General features: G+C 42.5%; 1 protein-coding gene across 1 annotated transcript in view; it reads right to left on the bottom strand.

Annotated features, from left to right (window-relative positions):
- MRAP2 (melanocortin 2 receptor accessory protein 2) overlaps positions 1 to 8,694 on the bottom strand; it is a 65,652-nt gene extending 56,958 nt beyond the window's left edge. The window contains exon 1 of the mRNA XM_008063111.1: positions 8,640 to 8,694. The gene's annotated coding sequence lies outside the window, so the exon portion shown is untranslated. The remainder of the gene's footprint in view (positions 1 to 8,639) is intronic.
- Between the last annotated feature and the right edge of the window lie 1,853 nt (positions 8,695 to 10,547).

The raw sequence follows: 10,547 nt of genomic DNA on the forward strand, positions 1-10,547 counted from the left end.
GGGTCTCGAACCCGCGGGCTCAGGCAATCCACTCACCTCGGCCTCCCAAAGGCACGGGATGACAGGCTGAGCCACTGAGCCTGGCTGATACTTTTATTTTTATTTCTTGAGTAGCGGTCTCTCTGCCACCCAGGCTGGAGTACAGTGGCACAACCATGACTCACGGCAGCCTCGACCTCCTTGGCTCAGGCCATCTTTCTTCCTCAGCCTCATGAGTAGCTGGAACTACAGTCATGCACCACTATGCCCAGTTGATTTTTTGAATTTTTTTGTAGCGATGAGGTCTCACTATGTTGCCTAGGCTGGTCTTGAACTCCTGGGCTCAAGCAATTATCTTGCATCAGTCTCCCAAAGTTCTGGGATTACAGGTGTGAGCCACTACACTGGCCAATATTAAGAAATTTAAAAAATCAGAATATCAAGAATCCATTAAGTCATTTTATCTACAAATATCAGCACTACATCTCTCCCTGAGCATATATGCAAGAACTCAGGACCTTGCTGAGTTGTTGGTACAACCTCAGAACTCAGGCCTCACATGATCCCAGCTGTCTTTGAACTACATTGAGCATAGCCAGGCATGTTGGGTCACCCCTGTGTTCCCAGCCCTTTGGGAGGCCGAGGCAAGAGGATTGCCTGAGCCCAGGGGCTTGAGACCAGCCTGGGCAACTTGGCGACCTCATCTCTACAATAAATCAAAAAATTAACTTGGCGTGGTGGCACGCACCTGTAGTTCCAGCTACTTAGCAGGCTGAGGCGGAAGGATTGCCTGAGCCCAGCAGATCAAGGCTGTGGTGGCTGTGAGTGTGCCACTGTCCTCCAGCCTGGGCAACAAACAGACTACACTGAGTGTGCTGATTTAAGTTCGCTCCCAAGGCCACAACCGTTACATCTCTACAAGGGCATCTTTCACATTGCTTTCCTATCCTACAATCTTCTTTCACATACCAATAAAAATCTCATATAGCATAACCTTATATTTTATTAATATTTGCCAAACACTATCTTTCTACCCCAAAGAAAGATTTCTTACTCCATCTATTTTCATGGACCACTGTGCATGGCAGACATTGTCTGCATAACATCAGCCTATTCTGGCAGGAAAAGGGTTAGGTAAAACACGGAGTTTCATTGATTAACTGGTGAGAAATAACAAGGACAGGCAGCTATTCATGAACTTAAAAAAAAAAAACAAATTAATGAATGCCGGGCTCGGTGGCTCAGCCTGTAATCCCATGCCTTGGGAGGCTGAGGTGAGTGGCTTGCCTGAGCTCGCGGGTTTGAGACCCGCCTTGGCAGCGAGACCTCATCTCTACAATAAATCAAAAAATCAGTCGGCTACTATGCCCAGCTAATTTTTTGATTTATTGTAGAGACGAGGTCTCACCAAGTTGCCCAGGCTGATCTCCAACCCCTGAGCTCAGGCGATCCTCTCGCCTCGGCCTCTCAAAGTGTTGGATGACAGGCTTGAGTCGCCACGTCTGGTCCTTTAATAGCTCTTAAGTCCTTTCATACAAATGAGTTCCATTCCAAGAGCATGGTCATAAGTCCAACAACATTAGTCTAGGTACCCAACTAACACAATCAGCTGTACAGTACCAGCTGCATCACTGCTGTCTGTACATTGACTTCCAGACATCCTGGGCTTGAAATAAAGACACTGTACTACTGTACTCCATACAGTACTGTAAAAGTACATGCAAGCTCTACTTGTAGAGCATGCCGGCAGACACGTGAACTAACTTATGCGACTGGACATGTGAATGCACGTTCACATCTTTGAAAGTTCGTGGCATGAAGACTTGTACGTAGGGGACTTACTGTATATAAAAGGATGTTTACATTCACTCACGATAAGAGAAAGGCAAATTGAAAGTACCCCTAGATGCTAGTTTTCACTGTTGGACTGGAAATATCATAGAGTTGATAACTAGTGGACGCGTGAAGAAACAGGAACTCTCAGTGTTCTGCTGTGGGAGCCGACAATTTCTCGTCGCTTATCAAAATCACAACTGCATATATCAATTGACACAGAAATTCCACCTCATAATTTATCCTCCAGACATATTTACATGTGTGAAATTGCAATGGCAAACATCTGCACACAATCCAAGTGCCCATCAATAGGGGACTGGTTAAGCAAACTGTAGTCACACAATGGAATATTATGTTAAGTTAAAAAAAAAAACAAGGCACAGAACATTACAAAGAGAAATCTAACATTCATTTTTAAAAACAAGAAAAAACATGTATTTGAATTGACTTTTATATCCACAAAAGTCCTGGAAAGGCAACTAGGAAATAACAATACTTAAAAAACTAACTTAAAATGTGGTCATCTTTAGGAGAGGACAGTAAGGAAGGGGAAGATGGAGGAGAGGGTAGAAAGGACACTGTTGAGAATGATATAAATGTATGGCCCAGTCAAAAATGAATATATGTTTTTATTTAAGAAGGTTGGGGGAGGAAAAGAACTTGGCAGAACTTTGGTGAAAGGCTACAAAGGTAAAATCCAAGACTTGAGAATAAACCCCATGAGGAGTGAGAAGCGAGTCTGCTGCTAAGCTCAGAAAAGAGAAAGGTGAGTGAGAGGTGACAGAACTTCCACATACAAGACAGCTGCTAGCTGTCCACCATCTTTCTTGAAAACGGAAGGCAATAAAGATCAAACATGAGTGGTTAAGCCTAAATATCCAAATAATACTGTGACTACGCGACTCGGTTAGCAAAGAGAGATGGAGACTTGCCTTCTCTGAAGTCAGCCACTCCTTTCTACTCCACGGGCTCTTCCTCTTAAATTACCTGTTGCTTTGAAATACAGAACTCTCAGTTCCCTGGCTTCACTACCCTGCCCTGAATTTTGACAGGGTCCAGTTGCTTTGGAGCCAAGTACCAAGCCCTTCATGATCTGCCCCAGCCTGTTAGTCTAGGGGTTTTGATGGGGGCTTTCTGCTTTCTTCCTTCCACACAATATACTCTCACTTTAGTCTGGTGTAACTTCCTCTTTTCAAAACCTGTGTATTTTTGTGAATCCATGACTTTGCTGATGCTGGTCTTACTTCCCAGCAACTAACACCTCTGTAAAACATTTTTGAAACCTTCCCTAATTATGGCAAAATTTGTTGTGCCCTCCTATGCCTCCCCATATCATCTGCCCATATCTCTGTTCTATTGAAATAGAGGTTTGGTACCACATTAAATTTTGACAGATGCCAGATGTTAATTTTATCTTTTACTCTTAGAAACCAATATAGTGGCCCACAGCTAGTACAGTGCCTGGCTTCAAGTTACACTCCCTGTAAAAAGAATGAGGTATAAACAACATAGCTGGGAATAAGAAAATCCAGACCCTTCATTCTGTGCTTATCTATTTCAAATACGTTAAGGAAATGGTATGATTGTTAGTCTGTTCTATTAATACTGTGTTGACATCTTTAGGGACAGAATCCAAGACATTCTCTGGAGTGTACTAAACAGATCCTGAATACATCAGAACACATTCAATTGCAAAAGATACACAGTGGCCTTGTTATCAATACAATTATACAATGCGGAATATAAATATGGACAATCATGCTTTGAAAGTGAAGCTCCAACAGTTGTATATCACACTTGAAGATGGCAATTTGGGTGTGCATTTTCTGATTACACATGTATTTAAAACCTCTACACTTAATGCGCTACTCATTTATTTTATCATTTTGGTTTATTTCCTTAAGAAGAAAAAAGTCACAACTGCTCCTACCTTGACCTCACCAATCCCAACCTCCACATTTCCAATCATAAAATAAATAGAACCTTTTTATCAAGCCATGATTTGGGAACTGGATCCCTGACATGTCAGAAAAAGATATTGTAATTTGTGCTTGATCAAAAAATTTCAATCATCAAATTCAATCTCAGGTTTATATTTTATATCCAAAGGCTTGTTCAAACATCTGGGTTCTGTGCAATCATTTCATTTGTCATAATTGGGATTTATCAGAAAATTGAATCAACCAGAAATATTTATGCCTTCTTTCAGTCCAATTTTACACTGGATCTACATAAGAGAAATTAAACGAAACTCCCCTGGAGTTAGGCCAATCTGGCCTGAACTTCCAGTTCAGTCATAACTCTTGGACCTTGGGCAAGCACTCCTCCTTGCTAAACCTTTGTTTCCTTGCCTCTAGAAAAGGAATAGCCATGACATTCCCTAGAGAGTTTTGAAGTATGAATAACATAGACATTGATAGCACACAGTACCTGGCACATAATAGACTCTCAATAAGTTGTGTTTATATAACATTTTCATCTGCCAAGCAATATTTTCTGTGCCTTGTTGCTGTTTCCTCAGTCTAGATCACCCTTGCTCATTCCTACCCTGTCCTGACCAGACCAATTCATCTTGGTCCTTACATATCAGTGCTAACTCCCCTGAGAAAACTTCCTGACTCCCTGCCACTTCTCCAGGCCAGGCAGTCACCCTTGAATTTTTTCCTTTGACATTCTGGGCTTACCCTGTCATTGCCCATCTTACACTGCATCATGATGTTTATTAACTTGTCTGTCTCCTCTACTTTGGTGTAAGTTCCTTGAGAAGAGAGATGGTGTCTTAATTTGTGTTGTCTCAGTAACTTTACTTCTAACACTAAGTCTGTATTTAGAAGAGAAATAAACATCAGGGATCCTAAAATACCTTCAGACAGTTAAAAGAAACTACAGAAGTTAATCCTACTTCTGGGTATACATTCAAAGGAATTAAAATTAGAATCTCGAAGAAATATTTGCAGATCCCTGTCCAGTGTAGCATCATTCCCAATAACCAAGACACATGCTGTGGTTTCAACGTTTGTGCTCCCTCCAAAATTCACACTTTGGACCTAGGGTGATTAAGTGATGAGGGCAGAGCTCTCACAACTGGGATTAATGACTTTGTAAAAGAAACGCAAGGGAGCTGACTCCCTCACTTTTGCCTTTCTGCCCCATCTGCCGTGTGAGGACACAGTGTTGGTCTCCTCTGGAAGATACAGCCACAAGGAACCATCTTGAAAGCAGACAGCAGCCAGTGCTTTGCCGCCTCATCCTCGAGAACTGCGAAAAATTGATCCTACTGTTTATAAATTAGCCAGATTGTGGTCATTTATGTCATAGCATCACATATGGACTAAGACAACATGGAAGCAACCTAAATGTTTGTTGACAGATGAGTGGATGAAGAAAATATGGCATACACAGATAATGGAATACTATTCAGCCTTAAAAAAAAAGAAGGAAATCCCTCCATTTGCGGCAACATGGATGAAACTAGAGAGCATTATGCTAAGTGAAATAAGTCAGACACGGAAGGTCCAATACTGCAGGATACCACTATATGATGGACCTAAAATAGTCAGACTCATGGAAGCAGAGTGGAATGGTAGTTTGTTTGTTTTGTTTTGTTTTGAGACAGGGTCTCACTCTGTCACCCGGTTGGAGTGCAGTGATGTGATCCCAGTTCCCCATAGCCTCAACCTTCTGGACTCAGGCGATCCTTTTGCTTCTAACTCAGTCTCCTGGGTATGTTAAGGGCTGGGAAGGGAGGGAGAATGAGGAGGTATTAGTTTAAGGTACAAAGTTTTATTTATACAAGATGAATAAATCTTAGAGGTCTACAGTACTGCACAGTGCCAGAGGTAACAATACTGCACTGTAAACTTTAAAATTTACTAAAAGGGTAGATCTTATGTTAAGCGGTGATGTCACACACACGTACAAAATAATAATAGACAATAAAGGCCAGGTGCTGTGGCTTATGCCTGTAATCCCCATACTTTGGGAGGCTAAAGCGGAAGAATCTCTTGAATCCAGAAGTTTGAGACCAGCCTGGGCAACATAGTGAGACCTTGTCGCTACAAAATAAATAAATAAATAAATAAGTTAGCTGGGTGTAGTGGCACATGCCTGTAGCCTCAGCTACTCAGGAGGCTAACTGAGCAAAAGGATCGCCTGAGTCCAGAAGGTTGAGGCCATGGGGAACCGGGATCATGACACTGCACTCCAGCCTGGGCGACAGAGTGAGATCCTGTCTCCAAAAAAAGAGAGAAAAGAAAAGAAAAGGGCTGAGAGGAAACTTTTGGAGAAAGTGGATATGTTTATGGCATGGATATCAGTGATGTCTTCACGGGTATACACTTATCTCCAAACTCACCGAGTTGTATACATTAAACACATACGTCCTTTTGTATGTCCATCATGACTAAAGCAAACAACTCAGAGGGAAAATTCCTATGATGCCAAATATTTAAAAAATTTTAAGTCCTGAATTTGTCATCACCCTTCTCAAGAAAGAAAAGAGCAGTACTTTTTGGTTCATCCAAAGAGCCTCGTATTGAATCTAGTGTTTTCCTTGACTGCCACGTAAGTGAAGTAAAATGGAAACTCTGCCAGAGGAAAAGTCAAGCATGACATGAACAATGTCCATAATAACATATATTTTTGATCTCCAAAGACCACAACAACGTCTTTGCAAATCTATAGATAAAAAAATAATAAATGAGCAATCTTCTGTTTTAGGTGGAAGTTTGGTAGAAAGTCTTTTCACGTCCAATGATGAGTATTTTTTTTTTTTTTTTTGAGTTGGAGTCTCACTCTGTCGCCCAGACTGGAGTGCAGTGGCCGCTTCCGGCCACTGCAGCCTCGGCCTGCTGGGCTCTGGTGATCCTTCCGCCTCAGCCTTCCGAGTAGCTGGAATTACAGGCATGCGCCACCACGCCCGGCTGATTTTTTGATTTATTGTAGAGATGAGGTCTCGCTGCCCAAGCGGGTCTCGAACCCGCGGGCTCAGGCAATTCACTCACCTCAGCCTCCCAAAGGCGCGGGATTACAGGCTGAGCCACCGAGCCCGGCTTGATGAGTATTTTTTAGCTGATTCTGTGTATTTAATCCTCTGAAGAACTCTATTTGAGAGTGGAGTAATGCTGGCTCCAGAAATGCTGGCAACCTGCAAGAATTCTCTATATCTTCCTCTTCAAATTCTCTCTTCACACGCAAACACCAATTAAGATTAACTAACAAGATTATCTTTTAAAATGGGAAACACCCCTGGGGGATGGAAAAGAAGTAAAACAATCTTTTGAGTCCTGTAACAGATGAGTTAGAGCCACACACCTAGCTAAGATCAGAGTCAATCTTACACTAGAAGAGAAGGGAGATAATCTAAATCTGAGAGTCTTAGACACTTACGCTCAGCTCACTCTTTATACTCTGGTGCAGAGCAGTATATCCAGATTTTGCTATTGCATTAATCTGGAGAGGTGCTCGACTTCAAAAGTCAAGAAAACCTGGCTTTCAAGCCAAAGGCATGCAGAGGCCTACAAGAACACACACGCACACACACACACACACACACACACACACACACACATATATATTTTTAACACAGCAAGTAAACAGGGGAAAATTTTTATTTACAATGACCTCTATCACTTAAGTAAGGGAGATTCTAGTAAATGAAAGATTTTGTTTGTGGAGCACAAATGAATTCACCAGCACCCTCAGGGTGATGACCTCTGGCTGTCTTTATAGACGGCTTTAAGAAATCAAGGTGGGGAACCCCAGCTGGAGGAGTCGGCACCACACCCTACTGTCGTGTTTAAGAACGGAGAGATGCAGAGGGAGGAAGGGCTGAAGCGAAGACGGTGGGAGTGGAGGATAGAGGAGACTCAGTCACCAGTCACAATGAAAGACAAGAGAAAATGTTGTCCACGTGGGGAGGGGGCTCTGAGCTCTGTGATATCAACCAGCTTCCCCATCAAGCCTTCAGCGAAATGCTTGCTGGAGAGGCCATTTATTGGGGAATAAGGAAACTCTCTGAGTTCTGCATGACGTGAGACAAAAAGTGTCCACAAGGTCCAGCATCTGACACACCCAATAATTTTTTGTCTTTTGGTTTAATTTAAACTCCAAAGAGACAAAATAATTTCATCATAAACAGAGCTAAAGGGGAAAAAAGATAAACTAACCCTACCACCATGGGCTGTTTATCCTATAAGGTTTTGCTGTTCGTAACTCGTCAAAAACTAGGTTACTTGGAGTCAATAATGACTAGAGTCTTCAGACAACCTTGAAATAGAGTTTAATCTTCCATGCATGCTGCTGCAATCTAAGCTGGAACAGTATACTGACAAAGCTGTAAATATTTCCCTTTGAATCTCAGCAGTCCAGTATAGGCTGTCTCTGTAGTAAAATCCTCCCTCCTGGCTGATGAAATTGGTTGCTATGGTAGCAGAGTTAGCAGCAGCAAGTGGCAGAAAATCATTTCTTATCCCCAGCAAGATGCCTTCCCCTCTCACAAAACAATGCCAGCTCCCAGACAGGCAAAAGAACAGAAAACAAAAGTCCTGATGGTGAACGCCCTGGAAGTCACAGACACAACCTCTTACTTCCTCCACTAATCCCTATCTCCACACCACCCCATCCCCTGACGCCAAACAAAAACAGTGTCTTGATTCAGCCCACCCCTTACTACAAATCTTCCTTCTCTTTGGGCTGTTTTGATAGTGACAGTATCATTTGATCGTCCTTTGCAGATGCTCACAGGCAGCCAGAGCAGTCGCAATAGCCCTTCCAACGTCCTCCTCACACTCCAAGTCCAACGACAAATTCAGCCGGATGCTTACCTGTGGAGAAAGACACGTCACCTTCCTCTCCAAACGGGTGATCCTTTGCAAGTCCCTCATTTCATTTCATGGTGGGGCCGCTTTTTCTAAACGTCCCTGAGTCATCATTCTGACGTCATTTTGTGCTTCTCCACCTCTTCTGTTCTGCAGATCCCACCAACTGCTAAGTTACTCAGATACTTTTTTGTCGTGTTGTCTTATTCAAGCCTTCCTCTTCTTTCCCTAGCAACTTCTCGGATACAGAAGCTGCATGACAGACGCTTCTGTGCTAACCTCTCTCCCGGTGTCACGCCCTCTACTCTCATTTTCCCGCACTCCTTTGTATTAATGTAGCGATCCAAAAATATTTTTCTTTTCTCAGTCTTTAGAAACAGAGACTGCCTCGTGGGATGAAACCTGCCTTTGTTGAGGAAAGGCTCAGATAAGCTGCTTTTTGGTAGCGGCTCAGTCTGCAGGGCCTGAAATTGGGTGGAGCTGTTGTGGCCTGGGGCGAGGAGAAGAATTTGTCTGTCACACCAGCAGTGGAGGGGAAAAGTAGGAGGGAGGAAGACGGGGTCTCCCAACCTTCGGGGACGTGAGCGCAGTCACAGAACGCCTGGTTCGAGTGGGTTTTAATTACTTCTTTCGTCTGTTTTGTGGGTCTTGTGGGTGCCTGTGTGTGGCACCTGGCGAAGGTGCCGTGCTCCTCACCTTCAGGTTGATACGGGCAAGGCTTGGGCAGCCGCTTGTCACCATTAGGCAGACGTGGAGGTGAGATTAAAAGCACATGTCAGAGAAGTCAGAAACTCTCACAATTCGAGGAGGGCTCTGGATTCTCACTTGCCAAGTGTTTACGTGTTCGATGCGTGTTTACATCAATATCTGAGGAATAGAAGGCCCAATTGATGTCTGGCTTGCATCATATTGAATTTATGAAATCTTATAGGCTACCTTTAGTCCTTTCTGGCTCAAGTGAGAGCATAAAAATAAATCAGTAAATAAATAATGTTTAATGAATGTAGAAACAAAGGGGCACTGCTTATACGTTGTGACTACAACCTTATCAAAACTATTCATTGGAAAAAATAACTTAAAGGAAATTTTCCAAAATAATTAACTATGTTTGGTAATGCAATTCTGGGTAACTTTCTCTTTTTCAAACATTCTGTGATATGGTTATGTTGCTTTGGTTTTGAATTTTAGAAAGGTAATTTTGAAGACTATTGAACAACATGAACTGTTCGCGATAGGATATTAAGTTGAAAGATTAGAATAAAAGTAGTACTTCAGTATGTCTGCAATAATGTAAAATAAAAATATAAGCAGAAGGTAGAAGAGATCTTAAAAATTGTCAAAATTGTCACAGTTTGACTTTTTCTGGGAGCACACTCTGAGACAGAGTTGGGTTCACAGTATTTATCAGCAAGCACTTTTAGGACCAAGACCTGTAGAAAGAAGGAAGAGGAACCAGGAACAGGCAGAGAGAGAAGTCTAGCTGAACTGGCCCATGAGAATTGCTCCCCACTGAACCAGAATACCTAACCTGTATACTCCCACCCCAATCAGTCACTGGATTTGGGCCACGCAAAGAGGGGTGACTTTGGGAGAAGCAGTTCTTTTCTTGAGCTAGGACTGCCAGCTGAAGGGTATCTGCTGAAAACACTTCCAGGAGCTGAGGCAGCAGTCCTTCCTTGAAGGTTGATCTGAACCGCTCATGTCCATATCTGGGACAGAAGGAAAATGTTTTGTATAGAATGGTAGGCTAAAACATCATTCAAAGATTTTTTTGCAAAAATAGTTTTTAATTTTGCTATCTCATCTTTTTTATTTCTGTAAGATGGGGATCAAGTACAACGCTTGGCACAAAATGCATAATAGTGCTATTGTTCTCCGTTTCAACATTTCTTGACTTATACTACCATGAGAAGC

The sequence above is a fragment of the Carlito syrichta genome, unplaced genomic scaffold (genome assembly GCF_000164805.1).
Source record: "Carlito syrichta isolate Samal-C Ts95f unplaced genomic scaffold, Tarsius_syrichta-2.0.1 Scaffold306592, whole genome shotgun sequence".
In the NCBI taxonomy this organism is placed as follows: domain Eukaryota; kingdom Metazoa; phylum Chordata; class Mammalia; order Primates; family Tarsiidae; genus Carlito; species Carlito syrichta.